Source organism: Vicugna pacos, chromosome 6 (genome assembly GCF_048564905.1).
Source record: "Vicugna pacos chromosome 6, VicPac4, whole genome shotgun sequence".
NCBI classification, from domain to species: domain Eukaryota; kingdom Metazoa; phylum Chordata; class Mammalia; order Artiodactyla; family Camelidae; genus Vicugna; species Vicugna pacos.
This window is the reverse complement of record NC_132992.1, coordinates 66729498-66756907: the sequence shown is the minus strand read 5'-3', so window position 1 is coordinate 66756907 and position 27410 is coordinate 66729498. Positions and strand designations below refer to the sequence as shown.

The window sequence follows — 27410 nt, the reverse complement described above, 5'->3', positions numbered from 1 at the left end:
TCTTCTGTGTGAAGCAGTGTCCTGAGTTGTCTCCACCTCCCCTCACTAAGTGTCCCTTTTCAGGTATTTCAGAAAATGGCGTTATCTTTGCTGAGTTTATTTTCTCTTCAGTGCTATAGGGGTCCATGTTCACATTTGGCTTTTCAAGCAGGAGAGTGCCAGGCACATCACCCAATTTTTTCCATGGCTGATTTTTTATGTCCTTTCTATCTCTCTGGTCACTCCTCCTCAGGACTTTTGCGAAAGACTTCTGAATGGATAATATCCATTTGTACCAGCCATCCAGATGTGAAGACCCAAGGGGATTAAATACTGGCAGGATAAGATTCTCTGAGGTTTTCTCAGTTCCCTTTCTGCTAATGCCCACATTAGTAAAAACCAAATGTCTGTTGAGCAAATATAAGGTTGATAAGGACCATAAGATGGCATAGGTCCGCTTGATAGAATCCTTGAAGTCTATATCTTTTGTCCTTTTCCATATTGTGTGTGTATCTTAGTCTGATAACAAGCCAGTGAAACAGTTGAGAGAATGAAGGAGGGAAGGCAGGTAAGAAAGGTCATACTGTGGTTTTGACAGTGCTTTCGTTGTAAGAGAATCCACGATGGGGATGGAGGCCGTGTTAGGAGGGTAGAGGTATGATTTTTATTCCTCTTTCCTGCTTTCCAGGCATTACGCATTGTAGTTCTCTCATTTAAAAATAAAACAAAAACATTGAAAGAGTGATTAAATTTCCATTTTTTAAAAAAGTGCAAGGTCTCGCTATTAAAATGACTATAAAAAGAAAACATGGCATTATAAAGTTATCAAAACATGCAAATGCTTTATAAACTTCTCATGCTAGTTTCTGAGTGACTATGCCATGATTACATAGCTAGAAGGTAGCGTTGCTGGAACTGGAATTCATATTTGCCTGGCATACAACCCAGGCCCTTCCATTATATCACAGCAGAAATTTCCCAGTTGGATCTTGCAGGAATATATCTGTTCAGAATCTCAGGAGCAAGAACCACATGGATTTAAGCACTTTGTTACTAAATGATTTCTCTGCAGTCTGACATCTAGCATTGCTCCCCTACACAATTATTGATTTTCACAATATTGATTCTTTAGCACAAAATTTCTAGAGCCTATGAATTAATCAGCAATGAAAAGTTGATTGTAATAATAGTTACTGTTTCCTGGATGCCATGTGGCAAGGACAGGGATGACATTTTAACTTAATTAATTTGATTCTTGCAACACAGATTCTAGCCCCATTTTGTAGAGGAGGAAATGGAGATTCAGGGATATTAAGAACACACAGCTAGTAAGTCTGAAGGCTGAGAGTCAGAACTAAGACTAGTTAGGTGCAACATGTTTCATCAGATGCTAATCCTTTAAAAATTCAGCAGCCTCCATTGAGGGCGGTACTTTCCTCCCGTGCTTCCTCTCTAAGCAGTGGATAAGCAGTCCCCACTGCTCACAAGCCCAGTAAAAGAAGGGAAGGAGAAGGAATGCTTGGACTGAACCATCATCCATAGTGTTAACTTAACCTTTTAGATGCCTCCAATTAAGCAGAGAGGCAACTCTCTGAAGGAACCACCAACTCCAGATCTTTCTCAGGCACCCCGTTAAATGGTCCCTTCACTTGGGGTTTGTATTGTGAAGGTTGCACAGGAAATCGGCTCCTTCATTTCTTCCCAGGCCTTGGGAAGACCATTTTCCACATTAAACAGAGCATCGTACATTCTTGAGAACGCCTCTCCCACAGACTTGTTTTGACAAGCAGGAGGGAAGATGGGAGGCCCGTAGAATGGGCTGCATGATAACCTAAGAGGACCTAGGAGAGCCCTTTCCGAAACAACGCTTGATTATTTCCAGCTCTCTCTGAAGCTGGGCTTCTCCGAGAGCAGCAGTTATCAAAGGGAGACACCCAGCTCTCTAACTACCTTCACCCTTGTCAGAGGTGTGTTCAGAGGCTCCTCTCACCCTGAGGGTGACCTGCTAATGTCCATGCTTCTGGTCAAAGGTTTGTTTATGTATTTCATTAAATAGGTTGAGCATTTATCAACCATTATTGGTATTTCATAACCATTCCTCTGGGTGTTGTAATTAGCATTCTTTTGTATTCTCGAATTCTGACATACGATTTTTTAAATAGGATACTTTTGTTTCAAGATCATGCAATTTCCCCCTTTATGTATTTGCATGGGAATGTAAAAAGGAATTGGAGAGAGAAGTTTCCCCTAGGGTTTTTCCTCATAGTGCCTTCTTTCCAGAAAGCCCCATTTAGCATTATTTTGGCAGTCGGTTTTATCACAAGTTATAGATTTCCCTTCCTTTATATCTCTGGGGCAAGCATTCCTTTCTATTTTATAGGCAAGGAAAGATTATTGCCTTAAAATCTTAACGATTTTGCTTCCTCACCAGAATAGTACTTTTATCGTTAGGTAGCAAGACTATCTACACAGATTTATTTGGTAAAGATTCTATTCAAAGGTCTGGGTACTGATTAACGCTGCTTGGCCCACTGAGCAATGGATGTAACCTGGGCTTGATAAACCAAATAAGACCTTTGTCTTGTTTTGCTGGCTGCTCAAAATTGCCTCTACCATAAAATCATTCCGCCTCCAAGGAGAGGCCAAGATTCTTCTCGAAAAGATCTGGCTTTTATTTCCTGGCCCTGATGGATAGTTGAATACAAGTGGGGTGCTGATAGGAAAGGCCTTGGGGTCACGTGCGTGTGTGCTTGTGAGTGTGGGCGTATGTGTGTCTAAACACACTTGTGCACATGCTCACCAGCATCCGGGTTGTGGGGGACGAGATGGTGAAGCAGTTAGTTTACCTCCATCAGGTAAGGCTTGAACACAGACTGCTTCCACCCGACTCTTGCTCTGAGGTAGCCACAGCCTCTTCCTCTCCTGCCCTGGTCTGGGCCACTTTGCCCAGGTGGATAAAAAAAAATGACTAAGGAATCTCGAGATCCAGCAGTCTCCTGGAAGAGCCATCCTTCTAGCCACATAGGTACCTGGAGAATAGCTGAGTGAACTTGAGTATGTGACTGATTAGCACGAGCCCACCTCTCTCCTGGGAAAACCACTTGGGCTTGTTCCAGAGTAGGGTCAACAGGGTCACACTTACTTCCTAAAAATACCCATACTTGGTAAAAACTTTTTTTTTTTTTAAGTAGAATCCTCCGATAGCATAGTGCATACCTTACATTTCTCAGAAGCACTGTCTGTACCCTTGCGCAAATCACCAAGAGTGGGTTCCCTGCCCCAGCCCCTGAATGAAGATCTGATTTTCAAGACAAGGGAAAGAAACATTAGGAAGACTCCACTCCAGTGAATCTGAGGCCTGCTTTTGGCTGTGTTTGATAATGGATTATTTGGAGGAACTGGGAATGCTTAGCCTGGGGGAAAAAACTCTCAGAGGGGATCAGGGTTACAGCCTTAAAATACCCAAAGGGCTCTCACGGAGAAGAGGAAATAGATTTGTTCAAACTATGACTGAAGGTTGGAAGTTTCCAGAAGGAGTATTTTGGTTCCATATAACAACGACTATCTAACAATCATCCAGCAATGAATGGAAAGCTTCCTCAGAGGTGCTGAGAAAGGGTTCTGTCTCAGGACTGGGCAAACAGAGGACAGACAGCAGGGATGTTGTAATGTGAATTCCAGAAGTAGGCGTAAGGTTCAACTGATGACCTCTGAGGTGCCCTCCAGCTCTAAGATTATATGATTCTATATCTGTAATTTTCCATTTCCCTATTAAGAAGAAATTTTCCACTTCCAAAATTGTTTTAGTATTTGATAAAGGTTGTGGGATGATTTCTGCCCTGTTTGCTTTAATGTGGGGCTTATTCCTTTGCCCCATGGCTTAACAAGACATAAATACATCAGTGCCATTTGTCAGGCAGAGGATATGGGAGTTTACTGCTGGATAGGAAGGTCTTGTTTACATGGGACCTTGTGCGGAGGGATCAGGAACTCCATATCTTGTCTCACAGCACTGGGAGTCTCTGAAATTCCTCCACCCAAAGGGCCTGGGCATCTTACCCCAGTCCTGGGTGATGAATGCCACAGAAATTGTTTGGAGTTGGTCTGGTCCTTTTACCAACTGCCTCAGCAGTTTTCTCAGCATCCTCCCGATCCCCTACAATTCCAGATCCTTCTCATGGAGCCTGGATGAGATGACTATCCTAAGGAATTTCCTGAAATTCCTACCCAACTTGAAGGCAGAGTAAACTGTCTTTGAAAAATAACTGACTCTTTCAAGTGCTCCTTTCAGCTAAATTTCAGACTAAGGGCAATGAACCATGGTGCTCAATTTGATTAGTCACCAGAGGGGTGCAAACAAAAATCACTGGGAGATACCATTGCACAACCATCAGAATGGCTACAACTTAAAAAGACTGATGTATTCAAGTGAGGTGAGGATGGAAAGCAACTTGGAACTCTCATGCATTGCTGATGGGACTGTAAGTTGGTACAACCACTTTGGAAAACTCAACATCTACCAAAGCTAAAACTATCCCAGGATCCAGCAATCCCACTCCTAGGGATATACTAAGAGAAATGAGCTCATATGTCTTCCAAAAGAGATGTGCAAGACTCTTTTTGAAATTTTACTCATAATAACCCCAAACTGGAACCAACAAAATGCCCACTAATAGGGAGAATAAATAAATAGGTTGTAGCATAGTCATGTAATGGAATAGTACACAGAAATAAAAAAGAACAAAGAATTGAAACAACTGATACCACAACATTTTTTTTGAATGAAAGAAGCCAGACTCAAAAGAGTATATACATCATGATTCCATGACGTGAAGTTAAAGAACAGAAAAAGGCATCTATGATGATGCAGAACTGTGATTACTTTGGGTAGGGGGATAGTGACTGTGAGGTGGAAATGTTCTATATCTCAGTCGGGGTGGTGATTTCATAGGTGTATACATTTGCAAAAATCCATCAAGCTGTTAATTTAAGATGAGTGCACTTCAAAACTACCGTGAGATACCACTTCATTTCCTACCATAAGGAAGGCTAACACAAAAAAGACAACAACAAGGGGTGGTGAGGATGAGGGGAACTGGAGTCTTCGAGCATGTTTGCTGGGATTATAACGAGGTTTTTCAGAAAACAGTCTGGCAGTTCCTCACAAAGTTAAACATAGAGTTACCATATGGCCAGCGATTCTACGCCTAGGTATGTACCCCAGAGAATTGGAAACATATGTCCACATAAAAATCTGTACATAAATGTTCATAGCAGCTTTATTCATGGTAGCCAAAAAGTGGTTACAACCCAAATGTTCATCAACTTATGAATGGATAAACAAAATGTGGTCTGTCTATAAAGAGGATTATTCAACAATAAAAGGGAGTAAAGTGCCGATACACTCTACAACGTGTATGAAACTTGAAAACACGTAAAGTGAAAGAAGCTGGTCACAAAGGCCACATGTTGACTGATTCTCATTTATATGAGGTGTCCGGAATAGTAGACGGAAAGTAGATTAATAGCTGACAGGAGTTAGGGGGAGGAGGCAATGGGGAGTGATGACTAATGGGTACAGTATTTGGGGGGAATGAAAAGGTTCTTAAATAGTGGTGATGGTTGCACAATTCTGTGGATATAGTAGAAACTACTGAATTGCATACGTTAAAAGGGTGAATTTTATGGCATGTGAATTATATTTCAATAAAGCTGTTATTAAAATAAGATTAGTGCACTCTTCTCTGTGTATTTACAGCTCAAAAAAAGGGGGGAGTGAACAGTAAAGGTGAAATCTTCAACTAAAACCAAACCAAAACAAAACAGGGAAAGAGGCGTGGGTTAAGAAGAGCAAGAAGAGAGCTGATTTGCTTGAACATCTTCTCAAAGTGCCAAGTACTCTGTGTGCAGCATTTCACTTAATTGTCAGAGAACTCCTATCACAGATGCATTCCCAAATTAAAGATGAGGAAACTGTCTTCTTCAGAAATTTGCTGAGGTTTCTAAAGCCAGGACTTAGGGCTCAGTTGTTCCTTCTCCATTTTACTGCTCTGTGCTCGGACTAGAGTCTAGACTTGGTCTCAGAGAGGACTTTGTCTGGGACATTCATTTGGCAGAAGAGGACCCTGAGACTCAGACACGTGATGTGACCTGTGTAAGACTCACAGCCAACCTGTGGCAAAGCTGGGTTAAACCCTCATGTCCCTGCAGAGAATTCTTTTGTTAATAGCCCTATACTGAGTGCCTTAATATATAGATCTGGTTGGTCCAGCCATCCCAGATAGCAGTCTGGAATGGCTCAGTACACTGAGGGTTGTCTACCTGGGGCACAGAAACCCTTCCTGGGATTCTCACTGAGAGCAATTCTTGCACAAGCCATTAGGTTATTCACTTAAGCCTTGTTTGTGGCAGCCTAGTTGTCCATCACCAAGTGAACGGATAAGTTACCTGTGGTGGGCACGTACTATGGGATACTCACAGCTCTTAGGAGTAGGGAACTACATGCACATATTATAATATGACAATTATCTTAGAGCAGTGGGGAAAAAGCAGGTAGCCAAATGCTATTTAGAGCATGCCATTTGTAAATTAAACACAACTCCCCACAAGATAAATAATGTATTTTATAAGGATGTAAACATCAAAGTCTGTCTAGAAACACATTAGTGTAGTAGCTATTGGAGTAGGGGGAGGCAGCAGGGAGCATGGTGACACCATGAAAAGAATAATGTGATTAACTCAAGTCTTTACCCCTGAGGCCTTGAAAAAAATTAATAATAAAATAATAGAAGTATCAGATATTTTAAAGAGACAGAAATTTGTCTTCTTATTTTTAACTGACAGAGGCCTGAGTTCATTTGGAACTGTTTAAATCAAAACCTACAAACAATGCCTTTGGAAGTAAGGAGAGAGAATTCCAGAGAGGATGGTCTGGAGCTGGGTCTGTTCTTCTGCAGGTGCAGCTGGCTCCTCAAGGACACGGCGAGCTCCTTACTGCTTCCCGCTCCGTTTGACATTCATTGCGCAGTTCTTCCTTGAGGCATACAACCGTCCTGTCTTCCTCAGAAAGCCTACTGGCCGGGAAATGGGTTCAAAGTGAGGAAAATAAAGGTCCAGAATGGGAACATGATTTGGCCACGGCAAGTATTATGGGCTGAAGTGTGTCCAAAATTTGTATGTTGAGGTCCTAACTACCCCACCCCAATACCTCAGAATGCAACTGTATTTGGAGACAGGGCCTTTAAAGAGGTAATTTAGTTACAATGAGGCCATTAGGGTGGGCCCTAATCCAAACTCACTGGTGTCTTTATAGGAAAAGGAAATTTGGACACACAGAAAGATCTGGGATGGTGGGGACACAGAGAAAAAGCCACAGCAAGAAGTCAAGCATCTTCAAGCTCAGGAGAGAGGCCTCAGAAGAAACTTCCTGACACCTTGATCTTGGACTTCCAGCTTCCAGGCTGTGAGGAAATACACTTCTGTTGTTTAAGCCACCCAGATTATTGCTACCAGCCAATAATTCCTTTGCAAGGTCCACAGGCCTGTATAAATATGTAAATATGTTCAATTCTGTGGGATTTTGTTAGGGCAGCCCTAGCTCATGGATACAGTCAGAGCTGGCAGAGCTGGGATGCGGCCACACACATTCAAGAACAAATCTGGGTCCTGGGCTCCCTGATTAGTGAAGTTATTCTGGAGGTCTTAGTGAGCAAAGCTCCGGGCTAATTCTAATCAAGACACCGTCACTTAGGGGTCAGAAGGGCTGACTAATGTGGGTCTCTGGAGAGAGCAAGAGGGTTCTGTGCGCTCACCCAGCCCCATCACCCTATTCTGAGCAGCGGTTAGGGAAGCCTTGAGCAGTTAGCCAATTGACAGGGCACCTGGCAGTTATGGTGCCCCAGGTGAGGGGAGTCATCATACCTTGGGAGAGACATGCAGCTGTAAGTGTCTCTCAACCACCAGTAATTCCTTTACAAGTGCTGTCGGCCTGAGCAAATACACACTGCCCCTCACGGGCTTTTCTAAGGACCACGCACTCAAACAGGCCCCTTGCAGGTGTTTAAAAGCACAAGTCCCTTCTGATATCAGACCAGAGATTATTGCTCCTGTATCAAGGGACTAATGAAAGTCAACAAAGCTGAGAAACGGATGGGCTGAGCCTGGTCAGTCCACAGGGCTGGGCAGCCAGGCCAGTGCTGCACACGCCAGGAAAACGTCCCAGCAGGGAGTGGTGAGTGATGGCCCAGTGTTCTTCAGTCATTTGTATTGCCCGTGTTCTTGCTTGTTAGTAGCAAGGAGTTTCACTGGTAAAGGAGAAATACACTGTGTGTCTGTGTATTTGCCAGGGAAACCTTGTATCAGGGGTTTGGGGTGTTCATTCGTGATGGGAGTGTAGGGAGTAAAAATAGGCAAAAAGGAAGGGAGAAAGGACAGCCCAGGCTCCACTGGCTCCCCCGAGAGGTTTGAGAACCTCCTGAAACATGAGTTCTTTCTCAGCCAGCATGTGCTGCCCAAGAGGCTGCTTTGATAAGGCCTTCCTCTTGCTCACAGGCAGCACCCTTCCCACGCTGCTACCCTGCTGGTCCGTGACAAGCCAAGCCAAGCCAAGTCCTATAGGAACCAGGGCCATCTGGGCCCGTCTGGGCCATTTGTACTTGTTTGCTTGGCTGGTCCAGATCAAACACCTGTTGAAGAAAGTGTCTCAGCTTATCTTGGTGCAAGGGGCTGCCTGCATCCCACGCCCATTCAAGGCACTGTGGCTGGAATTTGGCCAGACAGTCCTGGAGGTTCAAATGCAACATGTACTACAGACATAGCATGAGACCTTGGTGAACTACTTCATGTTTGAGCCTCAGTTTGCCCAACCATAAAGTGGGAGAATAATTTTGATTCCACAGGCTGTGGAGAGGAACAAATGAAATAAAAATATAAAACACTCTTGGCACAGGGTGCACATTAAAAAAATATTAGTTTCCTTCCTTTCACCCAAATCTCATCTGGGCAGTTTGTGCCTTTCCTTCATTCATTATTCAACCAATGTTTACTGAATGCTGGCCAATGGTGCCCCCTGAGCTTGGGCAGCATGGTAGTCCAGATGCCCCTGCCTTTATGAAACCCACAGTCTAGTGGGTAAAAAGCAAAATGAAATCAGGTGTTAGGGAAGTTTGGCATCATGTTTTCTCAGCCTTTTTCTCTGATGTCTTGCCATCTGGCCACGAGGCTAGACATGAACTCGATGCTCAAGGGGAATTCTCTGAACCGACCTTGAGAACAAGACAGTGGTGACTCATGACAGGTTGGTTTCCGGCAGCAGCAAATGAAGGGCTGGGGAAGAGCAAAGGGAATCAAACAGCTGTCACAACAAGCATCATCATCTTCTGTTTATGTGGGACTCTTCACTCCTTGCAAGCTGAGTGCTTTATGCACATTACTCAGTGAATTCTCACAGCTTCCTCGTGGGGCAAGGAGGAGGCAAAGATGATTAGAGATGAGGACACAGGCAAGGCAAAAAAACTGCCTTGCCTGAAGTTACAGCCAGCAGAAGCACTAGACCCAGAATCGAGTTGCCCAACTTGGACTTCACTGGCTCATACTCTGACAGTCAGGGCATTGAGGTCAGGATGCTGTGTGTGGCTGTGGGAAGCAGGGCTGGACAGCTTGTTCTGATAGTTCCCCAGCACAAGTTCTCATCCACATTCTACTGTGTTCAGGTGGCTTTGAGCATTACATTTAGGAATATTCCGATGTTGGTCTCTTCCCTGACCTCTGATACTGTCTTCAGGATGTAAATGTGGTGGGACCTTAGAGGTAATTCAACCCAACTCCTTGTGTTACAAATGAGGAACCTGAGGCCCTGAGAGATGAAATGGCTCAGTCAAAGTCACATGGATAGTAAGAGGCTGAGCTCAGTCTAGAACTTGGCCATCTCAGCCTTTGTGAGCCAGGGATTCCTTCTTCTCCCCCAGGAAAGTCCCCAGTAATGGCCTTGTTTTCCAGTTCTAGCCCCAGCAAATCGTGGCCCCCCCATGTTGGAATTCCAAGCCTCCAGTTCTCCCTTCAGCCCACCTCTTGGGGATTTCTCTAGGGCTACTGTCTGGAATAATACTAGCCACAGGATGGGTGTCTGGAATTTGCAGTGAATCCCAGAGGTTCCAAGATGGGAGCCACATCTGCTCCCATAAGCTGCTCTTGTCGGCATCATCAGTCTGCTGAATCACCTGTCTCGCTTGAGTGCTGAAAGCGCTTAGCACATGTGGGAATATTTTCCGATGACAGTGACATCTTCTGCATCACAGATAACATCTGTGTTAGTAAACTCTTTTACCTACCTGGCTGCCACTGTCTTCCACCACACCATCACCTGACCTGGGAGGCCTCCACTGGTCAGTCAAGTGTGGGTATCTTGGGCAAACCTCAGTGTATGGCCTCTGACCTCTGACTATCCTGCCTCCCATCATTTGCCTCTCTTCCTTGATTGATGCTCCGAGCACTTTACATTTATCTCACTCATCTGCACACTCTGAGGAGTGGGGAAGAGACAGATATTATTAGTGCCATTTTACACATAGAGAAACTGGGGCACAGAGCTGGTGTGGCGCACGGGTGGAGCTGAGGCTGAGAACACAGGTCTGACCTCGGCTTGCAGGGTGTCCTGTGTCCTGTTCTGTACATGTTGTCCCCTAAACTCAAACAGCAAGAAAAAAAAATAGCTTCAGAAGGAAAATAATGTTAACCTTTACCCAATGGCAAGCCTAATATACAGACTGTAAAAATTTCAGATTGTTGCCAAATTTGGGATGTAGGGTCCTCTGAAGGGGAGGAGGGAGGAGCGGCCAATGGTGTCAGGATAGCCTGGGGGCTTCAACTGTAAAAGTGATACTTTGAGGCGGGGGTTGATTGGTGAGGACAGGGCTGTTGTGTTTTTCTTTATTTCCTTTCTGTATATCTTAAACAGTACACAATAAATTGAGATCATTTGAGTAATACAAAAACCATTACATTATTGTTCAAAATGAAGGCATTTTAACTATGATTTCTAAGACCTGGGGGGTTAGGGATTGAAAGGATTGTTTAAGGAAACAAAAGGGGGTGGTGTGCGGGAATAGTTTGGCAGAAAAACAAGCATGGAATTTACTATTATGAAGTAAAAAATGAAATCAGGCATTCCAGAAATAAATGAGGGCCAAAATCAGTGAGGGCCTACTGTGTGTCAAGCACTGGTTTAAACCCTAAAAAAAAAAAAAAGTAACATGGTTCTTTCTCTCCTGGAGATTTGACTGTAATGAGAAACAAAAGTAAAAATAGGTCAGTAGTCAGCAAGCACTATACAGATTAGGCTGAAAACAATAGGAAGGGGTTTAGAGATAATATTGCGCTGGAAGAAGGTCTCTTGGAGGTAGGGACCCCCCCCCCAACCGCCGCCATGGACCCACCTCTTGGTCCCAAAGGGCTCCTCTGTCATCTCCCACTGCACAGACTGGGGGAGCAGCACAGCTCACTCAGGGGGCGTGAGGACAGAGCTAGTGTGAGGAGCACCAGCCTGGGTGCTGGTTCCACCCTGGGTGTGCCCCGGGCTGGTGCATTACACTCTAATGAAGGGTTGGGCCAACAGTGGTGTGTTTTCTTCTTTCTTTCTTTCTTTCTTTCTTTCTTTTTTTTTTTTAACAAGGTGCTGTTTTGCATAGATAAATACTATGATTGTGATGTGGGAACCAAGTAGCAGATCATTATGCAAAAAGCACTGGCAGAGGTGAGATTATGAAACCAGTTCTGCTTTAGGCCTGCTGCCTGAGCGTGGGAACTAGGAGGTGTCTGTCTGGGCCTCCAGCTGGGCCGACTGGATCCAGGCAGCCTTCTCCAGCTCATCTCTTGACAGCTGGGCTGGGACAGGAAGCACTCCTCTCTACTTTTTACCTGAGATTCAGAATTCCAGGAAGGGGAGGTGCAGGGTGGAATGCAGGTGGCTTCCCAGCCAGCCGTGTTCCCCACTTGAATGAATGGTCTGCGGTTGGTGGGACCAGGGCTCCACCTTTAACATCTGTTGAACAGATTCCTGAATGGGGGCTTTAGGTGTCCCGCATGAGGCTCATAGAGATCCTAGGCCTGGGAGGAGGCAGAGGACAGGCAAAGGAAGCATGCCCTTGGTTTTGAGTTTACAAGCTGACTTCCTAGCTGGAGTAGCCAGATCGCAGAAGAGGAGACCTGCAGAGAGATGCTGCTTGGGCAGTCAGGGAGGAAAAACTCGAGTAGGCTAGAGGGAGATGGAGAAAGCCGGGGAAGAAGAACCTGGGCTCCAGTTTCCAGGCAGAAGATGCTCCCATGATGCTTCACAAAAGGAGACTCCAGAGCTGCTATAGTGGGCAACCAGCTAAACAGACTGCACAGTTTGTGCTTGATGCACTCATCTACCTGCCTTTTGTCAGGCCCCCAAAACCTGCGGAGAGTGAGCCCTATTGACAGCTTCCAAGGGGTCAGATCAAGGAGATAAATAAATCCAAGATCAGCAGTGCCCATATCCCAGGGGTTGGGTGCAGCAAAGGCCATAGTGAGAGTGCCCCCTACAGAGCACATCAGGGAGAGACAGCCTGGGAGACAGGGAGCCTGAGGGGTCTATGAGGCTAGGCAAAGGCCATCTATTCATTTACTCAATAGACAACTATTTGTGGCAGACAAAGATCCTGTGTTCATGGAAGCGAAATCAGAATAACCACTTTATGTTGCACATCTGGAGGTCAACCAGATTGTTCCTCCTGGTTTCCCTTGTTCTCAGCACACAGTTACAACAGCAGCTCTAAACAGGAAGTGAGACTTGGCTAATGGTCTCCATTACTCCCTGACCTCCACTTCCATCTTCTACTGGCGGAATAGCTGGGGACTGGGCAGAATGAGGACTGGGGGAGTTGGCTCCACCATTCCCAAGGTCTTGGAGCTCAATGGGATTTCTCTGGATATTACCTAGACGCTTTGGGTGGTGTGGCAAGGAGTGTTAATGATGCAATTCAATTATGCCAGGCTGCTAATGAGCTAAGTGCTGTATCTTTACTATGCATCGAATACTGGGGCTCATTAAGTACCTATGGTGTCTCAGGACTTCCCAGTACGTGCTGCACTGAGATCATAATGCTCTAAGAAGCTAAGAACCCTTACCTGTCCAACTTCTTCAACGACCTGACCTTAAATTGATCTGTAAAACTAACTGTAATGCTTAATTCCTAGGAATCTACATGAACGACTTGATGAAGGATGACAATATTCACTTTTCGTGTCATCCTAGGAATAGCCTTTGGACCTTATTTCTATTCTGCTCTCACTGCAGGAAATGACTATAGATTCCCACCACACCACTAACACCAGTCCTGGACATGAATTCTAAGGAGATTATTTGACAGAAACAAAAACCGGTATGTTTGAAGATGTTCGCTGCTGCTAAAAATTGGAAACAACTTAGCACATAGGAGATGTAAAAGATTAGAGGACCGGCTGAGCAAATGACAGCAAATCTGTACGTGGTATATGAGACATCCATTAGAAATGACTGTGATAATGCCTCGGCAGAATGGTGGGAAATGTTTCTTCCCTGGTAGTAAATGGGGAAGGTAGAATATAAATAAGTATATATATTCTGGCAATCTGTAAAGTATACATTCATACTGAAGGCTGTTTGAAAAAAGATAATTGTGTTAGAATGGTGGGATACAAGTGATTTTATTATTTTACAAATTTACTGTTCATGTTAGGTGTAATTGTAAAGCACTCTAAAAAAAGAAACAAAATTCTAAGAATATCACAGTAACTCTTCATGATCGACCATTTCCCCAACACCCTGAAACTGATTCTCAAAGTGAGGTGTAGGGTCCACTGGCATCTGAGTGACCTTGGGACCGTCTGATTCCTGGGTCCCATCCCACCTAGAATCAGAATTCCCAGGACAGTAGTCCAAGAATCAGCAGTCCAGCCAAGCTGTAAAGTGATTCTAATGCACATTCATGTTTGTGAACCACTGTTTTAAAAGCCTTCAGAATCAAATTGTAAATAAATGACAAGAAGGGAGAAGGTGATTATCTCTCATGAGAAGCAGGCTGGTTCTCTGAAAGCCAAGGTACTCAGGAATTAGTTCACCCATTCTTTGAATTTACCAAATTTGTCAATTTACCAAAATTGTTTAAAACAATAATTTTCTGAAATATACTCAGTGAATATGTTCTTCATGAACACCTGCTTGTGCTCTGCCTGAATGTGTTAGTAACTGCATTAAGAATATATTCTATTCAATTTGATACATTCTTTACAAATATATTTCTTATAAATATATTCATGAACATATTTATAAGAACACTAAATCATTTCAGGTCTCTGAGCTCTTGACAAATTGAATATTTCTTAAATTGCTGTTTAGAAAAATACCTTCAACATATACTCAAGTATTCAAGAAGTTTTGGTGAAATTAGTGAAATTAGTGAATTCAAAGAGTTAGCACTCAACAAATTGATCCTTTAGGGGTTCGACTTCTGTTGAGTTGACCTAGAGTTCCTTCAAAAGGCCCATGGTACCCCAGCCATGCTGCGGTTCAGGAGAGCTGGAGGTCTAGGAGGCTGGGTCACAGGCTGTGGAAAGATCTGGGTGTGGGAGGTGTCTCCTCGGAGACCCTGAGGTTCCCCTTGGAATCCTAAGCAATGGTAGCTCTTCCTCTGTCCACATCCGGTGGTGTCTTGAGCCTGGCAGCCTTTTTCTTACAGAAGACAGAAGCTCTTACCATTCTTTTAAAGAGGTGAGACCCATTCTTTAGGAAGCCTCAAAAAGGACAGTAATGGTTTGCAATGTAATTGGAGAAGTGGGGACAGCCTGCACTCTTAGTGGAAGGAAGCCACTGTAATCCACCCCACCCCACGTAAAATAGGACATCCCCAGCAAAAACCTCTTTTCTCCCCTGGATGACCCGCCTCTGTGATGACCACAGCTCTGGGGCTTCTGCACATTCACATACTGGCCACCGTTGTGGGCTTCACCCTGATAGCTTAGCAGCTACAGAAAGAGGCCCCAGAGGAGATGGTGCTGATGCCAACAGCCACACACAGACTTAGATAATCATTACAATGTCTGCACACGTTTATTGAGAGCCTTCTACATAAGAGTTGGTGTGTTCACCAATTTCTGTGCACTATCTCATTTAATTCCCACTGCAACCCTCTAAGGTAGACAACATGATTATCCCCAATGTACAGAAGGGGAAATTGAAGCCTGGAAATGCTAAATCATTGCTTGCGGTCTCCCAGCCACGATGCAGTTGATTTGAGCTTGGAAGTCAGGCAGATTGGCTCCAGGGCTTCTGCGTTCATTGGTTAGCAAGAAACACTCAGTTTTATTACCTAAAACCCATCTGCTGCCAGTGCAGTTTTGAGGACAAACGTTTAAAGGGAAAATGAGGAAGTAGAGGAAGAGGCATTCTCACAGGTGGCCTGCTTTGTGCTTATTACAGATGTTCAGACTGGATCAAAGGTATTTAAATGGACTCTGGGTCTTGGGGCCCACAGTAGATCAAATCTGGTGATTCGCTACTGAATATAAAAGGAATCAATCAGCAACACAGGTCCTGAAGAACGCCTCTGAGTGTCAGACCCCAAGGGAAAGCACCAAACAAGGGCTTATGCTTTCTTTGTTGAGTTGCCAGAGAAAACACAGGATGCCCAGTTAAATATGAATTTCAGATAAATAGCAAGTACATGTTTAGTGTAAGTATGTTCTAATATTACATGGGATACACTTAAACTAAAACTTTTTTGTTACTGCTTATTTAAAATTCAAATTTAAATGGGAATCCTGTATTTTTCTTTGCTAAATCTGGCAACCCAATTTCTTTGGGGAGACAGCTCACAGCCCAGGCAATGTGTGAGTAAGGATAGAGTGAGAATGAGAAGTACAGATAATGAGGCCTTTGGAGAAGGGAGAGTTCTGGATTTAAACTCAAGGAGGTAACATGATCTCCTAGGTAACAGACTCAGTGCATGGGGGCTGATGATGGGAAGGCTTCCTGGCAGAGCCGGTTCCTAAGGATAGAGGGGAAGGATCTGGAAGTGTAGAGAGGGAGGAAGGTTCAAGGCACACAAGGCAATGAGGAGCAGACAGTGAAATTTCTAGAGGAGACTTCATGCTGGGAAGGACCAGAGGTGGAAGATCAGGTTGTGGAGGGTCCTGAGTGCTTTGGTAGGGGTTTTGGACAATGTGCTTTGGACAAGGATGGGTGAACAATTGAAGCAGTATTTTAGGAAGGTTAATCTGGTGGTGATGATGGCATGTAATATGGGTGGGAGTAGTCAGTGGGACAGGGAGCAAAGCATTGAGGTGGTAAGGGTCTGTGGGAAAGGAAGGGTGACCAGAAGAACATCCCAATTTTTTTTTTTTATTTTGGAGCAAGGAGTTACTTATTAGGTTTACCTATTTATTTATTTAATGGAGGTGCTGGGGACTGAACCCCGGATCTTGTGCATGCTAAGCATGCACTCTACCACTGAGCTATACCCTCCCCCTCCCCTGACCTCATCTTTTAGAGAGGATATAAAGGTGTCTATCAAAAGGATAGGTATCCATCAAGAGGATAGGTGGCATAAAGTGGCTGTTTTCTATCAAGTGGGGGATCTGGGTCTTGCTGAGCACAGAGGAGGAGAAGGTGCAGAGTCTTAGGGGGAAGATTTTCATGTTGGAGGTGCTGTCAGCAGTCTGTCACCGTAGAAAACAGATGGAGGGACAGTGAGTGTCGCATCTTGTTCTATTCCACCCACTCTCTGCAACACACACACACACACACACACCCCTCTTACTGTGTACTTACTAGGTTTGTATAGATTTCCATAGAAAGGTAACTCCTGTTTTAACCTCAAATAATTTTTATTAGGGATGCAATTTCAGCTTTTGGATTCTGTTGTTTTGCTTCCCTTGGAGGGAAATATCTATTCCACTAACAAAGCTGCCACCACCTTGGTATGTGATCCTTCTTCTTTGGGTCCTTGCACAGCTGGCACAACCCCTATTTCTTGTAAAAAGGCTTTGCGGTCCTCTGAAGAAAAGGATGCATGAGATCAGCCAGTCCTGAAAAGCCCGCCCAGCTGTTCTAGGTTTTCCCAGAAGTCCTACCTGGGCAAGAAAGGAGAGGCCCAGACATGCTGGAAATGGAAACTGTTCCAGCCCTTCCCTGGGACTGAGTGGTACAGGACAGACCCACGGGGGCAGGGCAGGAGGGAGGAGGCTCCTCCGGCAGGGGCTGGGCCCTGGGTACCCTGGCTCTCTTTGATCTTCTCCCTGACCTGGGGTGATTGAGGGCTGGTGACTTTCCCGAACGGCTGGAGGAGAGGTTTGGCCCCAGTGGGCCAGTGCATAAGTGAGGATGGAGAAGATTAACCCCCATCACCAATCACGAGGAGTGATCAGTACTCAGTGAAAGTAAGATGTTCAGCCCCTGTCTCAAACACTCTTATTTCCCGTCTCCTGCCTCGGGTCTTGGCCAGGTGACTGCTACCTCATTCTCTTGCGGGGCAGGGCAAGGGGGTGCCTCAGTGTCTATCCCAAGGAACTGGCCAGGGCCAAGGTATACTTGGGTTCATTTCTTGCTGGAACAATGGCCAGCTTGTTCACACCAGGATAGCTTGACTTAGGCATCAAGGTGATGTGAACTTCAGTGGTGAGATAGGCGAGGAGGGAGGCAAAGTCAAACTGCCCATCCTCTGCATGGTCATCAGCCACTCTCCTATGGGAGAAACTCACAGACTCATCCCACCCCTTCCCATTGCTAAAGGTCTAGACCGTGATGCCCACCAGGGGCCTGACACCAGCCCCATGGAGCTATGGCCTTCCCTGTTCTTTGGGCAGTCCTAGCCTGTGCATGGACTGTACACCCTTTCCCTGAAGGCCCTTCCTCCTTTGGTTTGCCTGGAGAACTCTTCATCTGACAAAACTGGCTCCAAAGACACCTCCTTTGTGAAGCCTGCCCATTCCCCCTCCACACCTTCTTCTTAGGGCTCTCCTCCATCCCTTTGCTGGAACTTATAGAACCCGTTGCACTGGAAGCTTCATGCCCCCAGCCCCCAGCCCTGTGTGAGGCTCCAAAGGTGACCAGCCTGGGTCCACTGGATGTTGGGTGTCTGGCCAGGCTGGACTTTCAGAGTCCTTGGGAGTCAGTATCTAACAGCTGGGGCTCTGAGCTCCCTTTCAGCTCTTGATGGCCTCCCAGGGGTGGGCTGCTGACCAAGCAGAAAGTGCCCAGGTCAGTGCCCACGCACACCACCTGTGGCCTTGCCTCTGCCTTGCGCCCGCCACCCCTGGCTCATCTCTGAGGCACTGGCTTCCTCTTTCAGCCCCCAGACTCCTCCACTGATCACTCCCTGGCCCAGCACTGGTCTTTCTTACTGAGTCAGCCCATCCACTAATTGCCACCAGCTGGGCCAGGCTGCCTTCCCGAGGTGCAGCGGGCTGCCTGCACTTGGAGGCTGACTTCGAGTGGTCATTTGCCGGGGAACTGGCATTGATTCTTCCAATGAATGTTGAGGGGGACATCCCCAGTCAGGCCTGGGGTGGTGGGGAGGTGGGGAGGAAGGCCCAGGGGCATTCAGGGAGATGGAGGATGGCCCTGTGGAGGACCAAGGGGCTCCTTTCTACTGCCCATAGCCTTTCTTTAGAGCAGCGGTTCTCCCTGGAGGCAGGGAGGTGATTCCTGTCCCTTTCCCCAACCTGGGGCATTTGGCAATATCTGGAGTAATTTTTGGTTGTCATAACTGGCAGGGGGAGGGGAATGTTACTGGCATTTAGCGTGTCTCACTTGGAGATGCTGCTAAACATCTTCCAATGCACAGAATGGCCCCATATCAAGAGATTATCCTGGCCGAAGTGTCAACAGTGCCAGAGTTGAGAAAAAGAAGAGAGAAGAGGCTGGGGTCAGTGGGGGTGTGGGGATCTGTGTTTGAGAGGTGGCCTCAAGTGGGCTTCCATGTGTCCAGGGATGATGCGTTCTCAGGGTGTATCTGCAGCTTTCTAGCCTTTTCACGTCCTCACATGGAGCCACGGTTCTCGCTGCAGTGGTCCTGCTCCTCCCTGTCCACCCCATACATGCCTCCATGTTTGGGGCTGGGGGACAATTTCTACAGCCAGTGGATACTGGATGATGAGAAGACCTCTCACTTTCTTTTATTTTGTTCTATGTCAGCCCTTAGGGGCAAGGAAGCAAAGGATTTCTCACCGTTTTTCAAAAAATGCTATATATAAAGAAATTTTTTTTCTTTTATCTCTTTATAATCATAGTAGTCAATACCATGAGTCCCAGAAACTTTCACATACATGATATGACAGCATTGTCACAATAGTCCTAAGAGATAGGTAATAGTATTACTCCCTGGAGAAAAAAAAAACAACCCAGCTGGGGTCCAAATGGGTACTTAATTTGCCCAAGCTAGAGAGAGAGAAAGGGGTGATATTGAGATTGGTACCAAGTCTTTGCCCCCAAATCTGTAATTAAGCACTCCCGAAGATTTCTCCTGCAGGAAGTCGGTGTCACAGAGGAACCTTGTAGGTGGAAAGGACCGTGGGGGCTCTCATGTCTGTCTGAACTGTGTGGCTGTGGGTGGGGGAGGCTGGGAGACAAGCTTCAGGCAGGCAGCCACGGGGAAGGGGGCCCCTAGGAAAGAGGAGGCTACTAGAGGACATGGCTGATTCTTGTGAGGGGTGACTAACACTGCCATGAGTCAGCCGGGGCCCGGGAAGGGTCCTCTTTTTCCTCTCGGACCCATGTCCTAACCCTGGGGAAGCCGAGCTGTGCTTTCCAGCCCTGCGGTTGATTGCACTGCCTGAAAGGAAGGACCAGGGTGCCCCTCACCCCCCGCCAATCCAGAGAGTAGCCATCTGGCCTCGTTGTCCAGGCGTCCACCCGTCTATCCGGGGGGCTCTGGCTGGGCTGCTGGCTGCTGCTGTGGAACTTGGAGGCTGCAGGAGGCAGGCGGTAAACAGGAAATGGTTAAGTAAGAGCAGGTGGAGCATGCCGGGTGCTGGAGCAGGGCAGGAAATAGCTGAGCGGCTGAATGGACTCGAAAGAATGCCCTGCCCTCCTCCCCGAAGCTCTGGCAAAGGCGCTGTCTACCCACTCCTCCCTGCGAGGTTCCCCCGCCTGGCAGCAGCCTGATCGGTGCTGCCCTCCTCAGCAACCCGGGGCTGGGAGAGGTGCTGGGAGGAGAGGGGCTCGAGGAACCAGGAAGTCCAGCCAGGACCAATGGGGCAAGAAAGAGGTTGTCCCTTCCCTCGTGGGGCTACCAATCAGGCCCACGACCAGCAGCCCAGGTGTGAGGGGCTGCGGGAGGCGGGCAGGCACTCCAAGAACGAGGGGCTGTTTTCTTCTTCTGGGCCCCTTTGCACTGACTGAGTTTCCCAGGAATGTTCTGTCCCACCCTGGGTAGAGCACACAGCCAGGTGTGCGGCTTGAGATCTGCGGGGGAAGGCTGGACACACCAGGGTTCTCTCCTGCTCTCTCATTTGCTCCTTACAGCATGGGCACCCTGTCGCAGGGGCAGGTGCCATTACCCTCTAAGGAGCCTAAGGTTCAGGGAGGTTAAATAACTCACAAAGGAAAAGGGAGCTGGGGCTTGAACCCCTCTTTGGCCTCCATGACCTCCCCCTGCCCTTCCTCTAGATCTCAGTGTCTCTCACCTTTAGATTGTCTTCTGTGCTCTGTCCTGGAATAGTCAGTGGTGCTCTTTTGATCCCCTCCTTTAGGAAAACCTAACCTCCTGGGCAAACAGGGCTCTGCTTCCCAGGGTCCCCTTGCGAGTGAGCTCCCCCTGCCCTGTCTAGCAGAGGTCCCATTGTACTGGCCTTGAAGCTGACACATTGCTGTCTGAGAACTCCAGGGCATCCAGGTCTGAACCCTCACCCAGGCCCCACTGGGCACAGATTCCCACAGTGCCGGGCTCTGGAGTGGCACACAGGGATACTGAGGCAGGGGTGGTCTGTTCCCAAGGCTGCCATGGCTTGTTCCCCAGCACATGGATCCTGGGAGCAGCAGTGCTGCCCTGAGAAGCTGATGGCCTTGACCCCTGCCCCCGTCGAGGGTGACCTGGGGAGGACAAAGCTGGGCTCACGTGTTTCCTTGACAGCAGTGGACATCAAGGGTGTCTCAGTCCCCAGATAATGATAACAACCCAACTTTATTGGGTATTCTACATATTTATAGTAAGCATATATTTAAGTATGTACATATATTTATTTATGCATATATTGACTCATTTTATCCCTACAGCAACCCAAAGAAGAAGCACTTTGTTCCCATTTTACAGATGAGGAAACCGAGGCACAGAGAACGAGAGTAACATGCCCCGGTAGTAAGGCAGCAGTGGGTTCGAGTCCCCTGGATTCAGGCTTGGGTAGCTGGCTCCAGCCCACACTCTGGCCACTGTGCAGAGCTGCTTCCGTGGGAGCCTGTGGAGGAGGCCATCCTGGTTGCCCTGTGTGCTCCTAAGGAGAGCCCTATTCTTTAGGAGAAGTTCTTTTCCCTCAGGAGTCAGAACTTCCAGAACATCCTTCCCTACCAGCTGAGGCTCCAGAGGCTCCTGACAAGAGCACCAGGAGAGAGGAGGAGAAAGTGGTGGAAAGTTGATCACCTCTCCAGACTGGGCTGTGAGCTTGGCGTCTTCCCACTGCCGCTGACGTGGGCCCTGAGGAAAGTGCCGTCGATTCTCTTCATTCAAGAGCTACGTGTTGGCACCAGCGTTGTGCCAGGTGCTGGGCTGGGCCCGGGGAGGAGCCCGCTACCTGCTAAAGTAGACACGTTATGTGCCCCGGGGTGCTGGTGGTAGAGGAAGAGACAGCCACGTCTGTGTCTACCGACTGACTGTGGCAGATGCTGAGATAGAGGGGGCGGGAGCAGGGAAGCAGGGAGCCAGGCACTCGGCCAGCCTGGGAAGTCAGGGAAGGTGTCCTGAAGGTGTGTATGCCTTAGCTGAGCCTTGAAAGAGGATCCAAGTTAACCAGGAGAAGAAACGGAGGGGCGGGGCGGAGGCATGGCCTTCCAGGAAGAGTAGGCAGAGGCTGGAAGGGCTGTCGTTGCAGGGTAAAAGCAGAGAACAGAAGCGCGTCAGCATTCTGACAGGCAGCGTGATAGCAGAGGAGCCAGTGGGGTTTGCATCACAAGGGCCTGCAAGGCCACATTAGGGCCTCAGCCCTTTGTCCAGCTTCTGCCTCCTGGAACACAGGAAAGAGGAGGGCCTTGGAGAACAGTGCAACTGGGCGGGACTCACACTCCCTGATTTTAAGAATCACCATCAGGCTAGAGTCATCAAGACAGTAGAACTGATGAAAGGATGGACATTTATAACAATGGAACACAACAGAGAGGGCAGAAATGCAGAAGTGTATCCACACATGTGGTCAGTGCAAAGGGAATTCAGTGGAGAAAGGATAGCCTTAAAAAAATGGTGATGGAAAATTTGGACATCCATATGCAAAAAGAAAATAAAATGTGGCCTATAACTCAACATGAATCATAGACCTAAATGTAAAACATTAAAATATAAAAAAGACAGAAATATGAGCAAAAGTATAAAAGAAAAAAAAAGCTATTAGTATAAAAGAAGAAAATATAGGAGAGAATCTTTGTGACTTGGCTTAGGATAGGATTTCTTAGATATGGCACAAAACACAACCCATAAAAGAAAAAGTTGACGAACTGAACTTCTCAAGATTAAAAACTTTTTCTTTCTTTCTTTTTTTTTCCCAAAGGCACTATTGAGAAAATGAAAAGACAAGCCCCAGACTGGGAGAAAATGTTTTTCAAACCTGTATCTGACAGAGGGCTTGAATCTAGAATATATTAAAAAAACTCTTGAAACTCAATAATAAGAAAACAATTCAATCTTTTAAATGGGCAAGTATTTGAACATACACTTCACCACAGAAGAAATATAAATGGCAAATAAACACATGAAAAGATGCTTAGCATCATTAATCACTAAATTAAAATCATAATGAGAAACCACTACACACCTTTTAGAAGGGCTACAATAAAAAAAAAAACATTAAAACAAGAAACTGACAATACCAAGTACTGGGGAAGATGTGGAACAACTGGAACTCATTCATTACCGGTTGGGGTGCAAAATGGTCCAGCCACATTGGAAGACATTTGGTGGTTTAACCATCTACTCATGACCCAGCAATCCTATTCTTGGTAAATACCAAGGAATCCTACTTGAGAAATGAAAACTTAAGTCCACACAAAAACCTGTATGCAAATGTTTATAGTAACATTATTCATAACGACTCAAAACTGGAAACAACCCAAATATCCTGGATTGCTGAATGGCTAGACGCACTGTCACGCCTCACATAGAGGACGCTTGTTTCTGAGCAATGGAAATGAACTGTTGGTGCATGCAATAGCACGGACAAATCGCAGGTGCCCTGGGCCAAGGGAAAGAAGCCAGACCTTGGGGGTTCCGTACTGTAGGATTCCATTTTGGGAAAGACAGAACTACGGGGAAAAACAGACGGTGGTTTTCAGGCGCTGGGGCTGGGGCAGAGGTTGACTACAAAGAGTACTGGAGAATTATGAGGGGTGATGGAATTGTCCTGTATCTTAGCTGTGCTGTTGGTTACATGATGGCATACATTTATCAAAACTCATAGAACTCTATCTTAAAATGGATGGGTTTTACTGTATGTAAATTATACTGTAATAAACCTGAGTTTAAAAGGGCACAGTGCGACGAGGTTCTAGGATTGAGAGTTGGGGAGGCTTCCCTTGGGCCTGGTTCCTGTTTGCCTTTCTGCCTCCTCAGAACCATCCCGTCCCTGAGAGCCCCAGGAAGCTCTGACAGAAATCTTGCTCCTCATGTTTTGAGGGCCAGAAAGGGAACTGTTAATCAGCCCTTCCTTTGGCATACTGAGACCCTTCTTTTTATTAAACGCAATTACCCCTGGGAGAGTGAATAGGTTAAGTTGAGGGAGGCTCCAGCAGATTGCAGGGGGGTGAGGAGGGTGGGAGGGAAGAAGGGTGGGGGTGGAGGATAGCCTTCAGTGTGGCTGGTGACACTGGGCTGTACCCTTGAATTATTGGTACGCTGGGGGCTACAAGGAAAGAAGTTCCTCCCGCCTCCCCGAGTCACTGCCTTTGGCTTTGTATGCAAAGTCCTCCCTCCCCACCTGGCAACCACAGCCCCTGCCTCCTCGGCTTCCTCTGCCTCCCCTTTCCTCCTCCGTCTCCTAATTATCCAATTCCAAGTACAAATTGCCCAGACAGGTTTGGGGTATTATTTCTTTATGGCAACTAAACACAAAAGGCGTCAGCATCGTTTCCCGGTATATTTCCATTCCCCTGGGTCCTTCGGGGTTCAGATCACTTTAGGCATTTCTGTCGTTGGAAGTTTCCTATTCAGGGAGAAGAGCAGAAGGCCCTAAACGGCATCAAGGCCCCAGGCTTCAGTGATATTGTGTTGTAAGTTACAGGGCGGGAGGGTTGGTTGGGTTGTGTGTTTAGCCCCTATGTATTCTTTACTACAACATTTTCTTCAAATGTGCCATTTACCTTCCCAACACAGGGTCTTTGCACATGCTAAACCTTCTCTCGGAGGCTCCTCACCTTCTGAAGTTTAATTTAACCACCATTTACTGTGTCTTACTGTGTGCCTGGGGCTGAGGATGTAAAAATAAGTAAGACAAGACTCCTTGTGTGAGAGAAGACTTTGGCCTAGGGAGAATGGTGGTGCTCGTGGTAATGTAACAGCGATAACATTACAGCACGATGGCAGGACATTTCAGGGAGCAGTTACTATGTGCTGGGCAGTTATGAACACAATGTCATTCAAAACTCGGTAGAACAACAGTTCTGCAAGGTTGTCATTATTATTCCTCCCATTTTGTAAGTGAGGAAACCCAGGCTCAGAGAGGTGATGTCATTTGCTGGGCTGGTACCTGGGAGAGCTGGAACTTGAGTCCAGGCTTCTGAGTCTCCAAAGCCACGTTTACAGCATTATCCCACTACACCCAGAAAAGCCCTCCTCTGCCCCACATGAAGGAAAGCCACTATCCAATGCCAGCTCCTACCTGGCAAGTCCTCAATTTGATCTGCCATAGATGGAGTGAAAAACGAACACTGGTCTCTCCCATAGGATGCAGGCTGCAGCCAGAGGTGCCAGTCCGAGAATCTGTGCGAAGGAGGGCTGGACCAGGATGCTGCACACCCCAGCCAGCTGGTCCCCACCTTCCTTCCAGGACCCTTCCCATTCATTGCATCCACATAGGCCATTTTCCCAAGGTGTAACATACAGGACTGACTGCTTAGGGGTGACCAGGCCTAGGGAAGCTACTCCAAGGATGAGCCTCCTTGACTCGGGGCTCCCGCACTCCGTTTTTTGGATGGAGGTAAGGCATGTACTTGATGTTGAGTTCACACCAGACAGATAAGTCAGGCTCAGGCTCCCAAAGTCCTGGTTGGGCTCTGCTGTCTAGTAAATCGAAGATGATCACTCATGAATAATGCGGGTGCGATATTGTGTAACGTAATGGTTGTTGGGCTAGGGGGTGACTCACTCCTGAAGGCCTCGAATCAGACCAATGTTATTTCCTTTGGCTTCCATTGGACCTCACCCAGACTCCTCTAAACACCTGCCTCAGTCGCTGAATCAGGGATGTGGGCTCTGGTTGGCACTGGAGAGCTGTGACCTTACTATGGGCCCGAGGCCAGTTACAGAAAGAGGAGGTGTTGAGGAGATGCTGTTACTGTAGGCAGGGGCTGGCGGGTCAAAGCGGGAGGAGGAGGGCTGGTCCAGGTGACAGGCGTAGATACTGAACCCATGGAGAGATAAGGGTGTTCTGGTTGAAGCCAAGAAAGTTCAGAGGGAAAGATAGAAAACGCAATTTTTTTTTAAATAACACAAATTTATTATCATACAGTTCTGTAGATGAACAGTCTGGTATAGGTCTCACCAAACTGAAATTAAAATGTCCCCAAGCTCTGTTCCTTTCTGGAAGCTGTAGAGGACAATCCCATTCAGTTTCTTGGCAGAATTGACTTCATTATGGTTGTGGGAATAAAGCTTCCATTTCTTACTGTCAGCTGAGGGCCATTCCCAGCTTCTGGAAGCTGTCACAGTCCTTGGCTTGTGGGTCCCTCTCTGCACCTTCAAAGCCAGATTTTTTTTTTAAATTGAAGTTTAGTTGATTTACAGTGTTGTGTTAATTTCTGGTGTATAGCATAGTGATTCAGTTATACATACATGTTGTTTTTCATGTTCTTTTTCATTATAGGTTATTACAAGATATTGAATGTCGTTCCCTTTGCTGTAGGGCAGAAAATACGATTCTTGAGCAAGACTGAATTTCTCTTTTCTCTCCCTCTCTGCCCTTCCTCAGGAGCTGGATGGAGGAAGAGCAAAACCCGGAAAAGCCTCAGGATCAAGGCAGCCTTTGGAAAGGCCTGTGCTTGCTGCTTGCTTTGCAGCTGCCTCATAAATGCCCCTGACCAGGTGGGGCCGGGGCCCAAGGGCATGCTGAACACCTCCTATCCCCGCCCAGAGCAGAGCAGGGAGTCCTGCCTCCAGGGGAATCTCCCTGAGGCCAGGGTGGACTCCTCCCTCCTGCCTGCCCTCCCTTCCTTCCTTCATTCCTCACACCCTCAGCACATCCTGAGCTTTGGGCAGAGCAAGCAGATGCTCATCTGGGAGAAAAAGCCCAAAAGAGGTTCTGGGGGAAGATTCTGGGAGGGTGACTCCAGGGCAGTCACCAAGGGTGGGAGATGCCAGTGGGGAGGCCAGGACTAAGAGGGACTTTTGACAAACTGTGAGGGTCCAAGTGGGAGGCACCAGGCCACACAGTCAGTGCTCAGGTTATGGTTCAGGATGGCGCCTGGCTTTAAGCAAACCTCTTATACATGACTGTTATCCAAGTTACCCACATTGTATGAACACACTGTACAAAGATTGACTCCTCCTGAGACACCTAAAATTATTGCTTGAATTGCATCATTTTAACAGCTTTGGGGGAATCTATCTATTGCGTGAAGTCTATGGTTTTCATGTGAAATTGTATGAATGGCAGGTTATTCAACTCCTGGGTCTTGAGGAAGATCACAAAGATGAGGGTTCAGGACCCTGCCCTGCTTTTCACTTTGTTCCCCATCTCCGGCGACTTCAGCAGTCCCATGCCCAGGACGATGCGCGCTGCACAGCCTGGACTTCTAGGTGCCTCGGGCTGCAGAAATCGGAGTCCTGCTGCGCGTGGTTTGCGTATGGCTTGGGCTGGCAGTTTGCTGTGTTTGCAACAGGAAGCGAAAATGATGACTGGGTGGGCTTCCCTGCTCTGTGGCACCAGCCCTGGTATCACAAAACACGGCCCGGAAGGGGCTTAGAGACCTTAGTCCAACCCCCTCCCGGGAATTCCTTCTATAAAGTTCCAAAGACTACTCTGTG

General features: G+C 46.9%; 1 long non-coding RNA gene across 6 annotated transcripts in view; it reads left to right on the top strand.

Annotated features, from left to right (window-relative positions):
• Window positions 1-21662, top strand: part of LOC116280991 (uncharacterized) — a 59187-nt gene extending 37525 nt beyond the window's left edge. For 5 of the 6 annotated variants that reach the window (XR_012073708.1, XR_012073707.1, XR_012073711.1 and 2 more), the window contains 2 exons: window positions 6936-7118; window positions 7292-7546. This is a non-coding gene — a long non-coding RNA (uncharacterized lncRNA). Of the gene's footprint in view, window positions 1-6935; window positions 7119-7291; window positions 7547-13294; window positions 13380-21247 lie in introns of those variants that run through there. The other variant, XR_012073710.1, reaches the window with a different exon arrangement.
• Window positions 21663-27410: the final 5748 nt, after the last annotated feature.